Source organism: Psammomys obesus, unplaced genomic scaffold, assembly GCF_907164565.1.
Source record: "Psammomys obesus unplaced genomic scaffold, mPsaObe1.curated_primary_1811, whole genome shotgun sequence".
Lineage (NCBI taxonomy): Eukaryota > Metazoa > Chordata > Mammalia > Rodentia > Muridae > Psammomys > Psammomys obesus.
The window spans coordinates 2168265-2174985 of NW_026596120.1; positions in this window are offsets into that span (position 1 = coordinate 2168265).

Genomic DNA, 6721 nt, shown 5'->3' on the forward strand with positions numbered 1-6721 from the left:
CAATTAATTAATTAATTTAGTAAGTCCTCACTAAATCCATGGCACGTCTATGACTTGCCATGTGCCATGTGCACTGTACTTAATTTTCCTGAAGTTCAGGGAAGATGATGTCCTTGTTTCAGACTGGAATGAGCTCATGGCTTTAGGAACTTTGGTATGCTGAAGCCCAGATCACCTCTCTTAATTTCTTCACCACGGAGCTTCTAGTCAATATAAAGTTCCTCCACTTGAGCTCTTGAATGTCTTTTACCTTAACTGGACCGAGCTACTAAATCCCCCTCTCATTTTCAGAATATTGATCACCATTCCAAGAGAGTTTTCATCACTCTTTCGCCTTGTCTAAAATATTTTTTTGTATTAAGTTTCTTTCAAGAATGTCATCAGGCAACAATACCTTGACCCTCCTTAATTTTCTCTGAATGCCCCACAGAAACCATCATCTTCCTCTGGCTCGTTCTGCCATTTTGCATTAGATTTAATAAATGATTTACATAAGGGCAATAGTCAAGACCTGCAGCGAAAGCCAGGCTTGGTAGCCCATGCCTATAATCTTAGTGTTCAGGAAGCTGAAGCAGAGGTACAAGAGTTCAAAGCTGGATCTATATTAGATTCTACCACAAAAATCTAACTGAACAAATAGATATACGGAGTAATTGGTTGTGCTATTCACATCTTGCCCTTTTGTTTTGCATCCCTAGTATTCCTACTTTAATTTTCAGGTCTTGTTTTCCCTGCTAATTTCGACCTGTGAGTCTTTGAATTCAGTTTTTGTGCTTCATGTAAAGCTCTTGTTTTGTTAGTCACTTTCCTGCATGTGCTACATTTTCTTTTTTGTTGAGACTGCATTTTGCTTACCATGCTTTTACCTTTTTTTCTCCCCCCAAATCTCCCTGCATAGCCCTCCATGCTCTCTTTTAAACTCATGACCTCTTTTTTTTATGAATTGTTATTTCATGCATATTCGGATTTAACCTGTTCATTCTTTATTATGCTAGCTGAATGTAAATTTTGGGGGCTGACCATTGTACACTGGACAACCAATTGGTATGCTCTTCCTTGGGGAAGATTACCTCTCTTGCTCCCAGCTTTTCTCACTTGCCTATAGATCTTCATGTAAGTTGAGGTCTGACGGCCTTTCTCCCATCTAGTCTGCCATGTTCATTAGTGTCATCCTGGTTCAGCTAACATTTGAGTGGTCATGTTGGTTAGACTTTTTAGGCACAGATTCTGATGTTACTAGGAAACACAGTTTCACAGTTCTTGATCCTCTGACTCTTAAAATCTTTTTGCCCCCTCTTTCGCAGTATTCTGTGAACCTTAGGTATGGCAGTGTTTTGTAGATACATCTATTGGGACTGGTCTCTATAGCTCTGCAGTTTGATAGGTTGTGTTTTTCTTCAGTGGTCTCTGTTACAAAAAGAAGGTGCCTTGATGAGGGGTAAGAAAAATGTTTATAGATTATTGTTAAGTATTATACTGGTTCGATAAATTAGGGGTTGTAGATTCTTCAATAACCATAATTTCACTAACACTGGTTAGCTAGTTAGGTTTCTAGTACCAAGCAGAGCATCCTCATTAGTAGGTCTCAATTACAATAAAAGAACTGTTGGTTATCCATTAAAAATGATTTCAATGTACCACATTAAAAAAAAAAAACTTATCAACTGCTGATGGACCAACAGGTTGATGTATAATATGGATTTGTGCATAGTGCCAAAATAAACAGCGGCTTTTCAGTACCTTTATTGAATGTTGGTATAGTTGTGACATGTACAGTTGTACTTTTAGGTTTTTTTAAGGAACCTTTACTGATTTCCATAATAAAAGAAATAACTTGCATTCCTAAAAAGAGGGTATAAGGGTTTCTGGCTCCTCTGCATCCTAACCAACATTTGTATAAACAAAAGCTTTTGTGCTTTTGTTTATAGCCATTCTTATTGAGGTACAATGGATCTTCAAAGTTGCTTTGATTCAAATTTCTTTAATGGCTGAAGATATGGAACACATAAGAAAAAGCATAAAAAATACATTCCTGAGAATTCAGCAAGACAATAAAGAGAACCCCCCTGATACCTTAAAAATATGTATACAAGAAATAATGACATACTTAATGGTAAAATGTTTAGTATTTTCTTTTTAAGATGTGGGCAAGGCCTGATGTCCACTCTAACTGGTCTAGTCTAGCATTGTTGTAGTACACAGAGAAAGAAAGAAAAGACATAGCCATCATAAGGAATGAAATAAAACTTTCCCTGTTTGAATTTTGATTGTCTAGGTGAAAATTTTCAAAGAATCCATTAACGATACTTTAAAAATAAATTTGTGTGTTTGTGTAAGTAACATAAGCAACTCAGTAATTTTAGATATGAGAAAAATTTAAAATTATAGCAGAGCTTACAAAATTCTTCTCTGAAGTGAAATGCTTCAAAAAATAAAAGGTAAATGTGATAAAACATGTTCTTGATCTATATGCTGTGAGTTACAGGAGGATAAAAATGATCTAAACAAATAATGATATATAATGTTTTTGAATTTGAAGACTCAAGAAATAATGCTGTCGCTCTTCACACAGGGTTATAGATATAACGCATATTAATATGATTTGAAAATAGAGATAAGGTGGTTCTAAATGTATATGCCTAAAGAAACTAGAGTAACTCAAATAACTTTGAAAAACAAAGGTAAAATTTGAAATATTATGCTGTCTTATTTTAAGACTTATTGTACCTGTATAATGTTCAAAACAGTGAGGTACTGGTGGAGAAATAGACACAGATTAATGATGCTGAATATAAAGTCTTGACACAAGCTCAAAACATGACCAGTGTATTTTACAAGGGAACACATGCCAATCCATCAATTTCAACAAAAACTATTGAAACAACTGGGAATCCACTGCAATCAATCTCAACACAGTGTCCAGCAATGTAAAACAAAAAATTTGAGTCAAAAGGATCATAGAGGTAAAGGGAAAAATTTTATAACACATTTTGAAAAATTCTAGATGAAAAAGCTTTATGAACTGTGGTTATGTAAAGAACACTTTGATATAACACTGAAATGCGATATATAAGAAAAGACAAATACACATCAGCCAAATGCAATAGCAAAGTTGAACAAAGTAAGTATAATTTAATTTTTAAACATATGAGGCAAAATATAAACATCAGCTGTTTTGAAGAATTATGCCTATTTAAGATAAGACATGGATGTAGTTATATGATGATCTCTCAAAAGTGTATTAGTAACAAACTAAAATTGAGAATACCAATTGATGAATTTCTTCAGTGTAGAGAACTACACTGGCAGGCTAATAAACACAAAGAAAACATTCATGATCATTGGGAAAAGAGAAACTAAAATTTGAATGGAAAACTAGTATAACATATAATAATTTTATAAAGTTGTGAGCCAAAATATGACAGCATGGGAGTCTGGCAAGGATGGAAAACTTAGAGTTTACATATTGTTAGCAAGAGTTCAACAAGGACTCATAATAAGGGACAGTTTAGTAGTTCTTTATTTTCTATTCATTTATTTATGTATTTATTTAATTTATTACAATTTGTTCATTTTGTATCCCAGCTGTAGACCCCTCCCTCATCCTCACCCTCCTCCCATGCCCCTCCCCCAGTCCACTGATAGGGGAGGGCCTCCTCCCCTTCAAGCTGACCCTGGCCTATCAGGTCTCTTCAGGAATGGCTTCATTGTTTTCTTCTGTGGCCCGCCTCACCCCCTTCAAGGAGGAGGTGATCAAAAAGCCAGTCACTGAGTTCATGTCAGATACAGTCCCTGTTCCCATTACTAGGGAGCCCACTTGGAGACTGAGCTGCCATGGGCTAGATCTGTACAGGGGTTCTAGGTTATCTGCATGCATGGTCCTTGATTGGAGTGACAGTCTCAGAAAAGACCCCTGGGCCCAGTTATTTTGGTTCTGTTGCTCTCCTTGTGGAACTCCTCTCCCCTCTAGGTCTTTCATCTCACCCTTCTTTCATAAGATTCCCTGAACTCTGCCCAAAGTTTGGCTATGAGTCTCAGCCTCTGCTTAGAAACTTTGCTGGGAAGAGTCTTTCAGAGGCCCTCTTTGGTGGCTCTTATCCTGTTCCCTGTTTTTTCTCTCTTCCAATGTCTACCCCATTTGTCTTTCTGAATGAGGATCCTCCTTCTTGCTTAGCATCTTTAGGTGTACAGATTTTAGAATGTTTTTTCCTATATTATATGCCTAATATCCACTTATAAGTGAGTATATAGCACATGTGTCTTTCTGTTTCTGGGATACCTCACGCAGGATGATCTTTTCTAGTTACCACCATTTGCCTGAAATGGAATATTACTCAGCAGCTAAAAACAAGGATATCATGAAATTTTCAGGCAATTTAGTAGTTCTTTAACTCTTTAGATGTTTACAAATTATTTTATTTTGTATGTGTATGAGTGTTTTGCCTGCCTGTATGTAGACATACTACATGTGTGCCTGATGCCCACGGCAATCAGAAGGCTTTGCATTTTTTGGAAATAAAGTCACAAGTAGTTGTGAGGTACCATGTGGGTCTTGGGAACTGAACGTGGGTCTGCTAGAAGAGCAGCAAGTGCTCTTTGTTACTAAGCTATTTTCCCAGCACCACTTTAGCAATTTTTAATAATGGTTTAATATTCACCCTCTGACTTAACAATTCAGTTCCTAGACGTTTACCATAGAGAAATGAAAACACATTCAAACTTATGCAAGATTGTGTGTAGCCTCTGCACCTTGGCTCTGCAAACTGGAAATATTCTTTTGGAAGATGAAGTCAATGAATCAATTCTTAACATTTGTAAGAGGCAAAATTACTGTCACAGAGAAAAGACCAGCGGTTATCAGAGGTTAAAAGTGAGAGCAAGTGACTGCACAGAAGCAACACAGTGACAAAAATTTAAGCCCGGAATAAAGTCCATAGAACTGTGCACTAAAGCCATTGGTTCTGCATTTTAATTTTAAAATGATATAAAAACCCCAGTAACACATAATCTGCTATTTTTCATAATGTAGTTTTAGTTCATGTAACAAATTTCATATGTATTTTTTCTTTGGATATATGGCATGTATGAGTATGTGTTTGCATGCATATGCCTCTGTGTGTACCAGAGACCAGAGGTTAATGTCAGATGTCTTCCTCAAACATTCCCCACCTTATTTTTTTTAAAGAAAAAATTCTTATTGAAGCTTAAGCTCAGGAAAGTGGCTGATCAAGGGCCAGCAAGCTCCATTGTTTTTCTACAACACTTCTGCAGTGCTAGGATGATAGCATATGGCTTTACACTGAGAATTTTATGTGGTTGCTAGGGATCTGAATTCAGGTCTTTATGCTCATATGCAAGCCCTTTACTGATTGAGTACATCTCCTGCTCCTTTATCACTGTTTTGATAAAAACAAATATAGTGCCTAACCTGTTCTTCAAAAATTGACAGAAACTTGGTGTACATTTTAAAAAATTAACCATAGATGGATGTCACATGTAATTTAAAACATGTTATATCCGTAGAAGTATAGTCCAGAGAACCTACACCCTAGTTGTATTAGTTACATCTATTGGTGTGATTAAACAACACACCAAGGGAATGTAAACTGATACAACCACTTTGGAAGTCAATCTGGCGCTTTCTCAGACAATTAAGAATAGCGCTTGCTCAAGACCCAGCTATACCACTCCTAAGCATATACCCAAAATTTGCTCAAGTACACAACAAGGACATTTGCTCAACCATATTTGTAGCAGCTTTATTTGTAATAGCCAAAACCTGGAAACAACCCAGATGTCCATCAACGGAGGAATGGATACAGAAATGGTGGTATTTTTACACAATGGAATACTACTCAGCAATCAAAAAGGAGGAAATCACGAAATTTGCAGGCAAATGGTGGGATCTAGAAAAGATCATTCTGAGTGAGCTATCCCAGAAGGAGAAAGACACACATGGTATATACTCACTCATATAGTCCTATAAGATATGATAAACATAATATAATCTATACACCTAAAGAAGATAAACAAGAAAGAGGACCCGGGGAAAGATGATCAACCCTCACTTAAAAAGACAAATGGGAGGTGCACTGGATATAGGAGAAAACAAGTTAACAGGACAGGAGCCTACCGCAGAGGGCCCCTGAGAGACTCTACCTAGCAGTGTATCAAAGCAGATACTAAGACTCATAACCAAACCTTCGGCAGAGTACAGGGAATCATATGAAAGAAGGGGAGTTAGTATGAGTTGGAAAGGATAAGAGCGCCACAAGGGCCAAATATATCTGGGCACAGGGATCTTTTCTGAGATTGACACTCAATCTTATATGTATGGATATAACCTAGAACCTCCGCGTGGATGAAGCCAGTGGTAGCTCAGTAACCAACTGGTTTCCCATAGTAAGGGGAACAGGAACTATTTCTGACAGGAACTCAATGGCAGGCTCTTTGACCTCCCCACCCCCCAAAGGAGGAGCAGTCCTGCTAGGCCACAGAGAAGGACTTTGTAGCCAGTTCTGAAGATACCTGATAAAACAGGATCAGATGAAAGGGGAAGAGGTCCTCCCCAATCAGTGGACTTGGAAAGGGGCAAGGAGGAGGTGAGGGAGGGAGGGTTTGGGAGGGAATGAGGGAGCAGATACAGCTGGGATACAGAGTTAATAAAATATAACTAATAATAAAAAATAAAATAAAATAAAATAAAAAACAACACACCAAA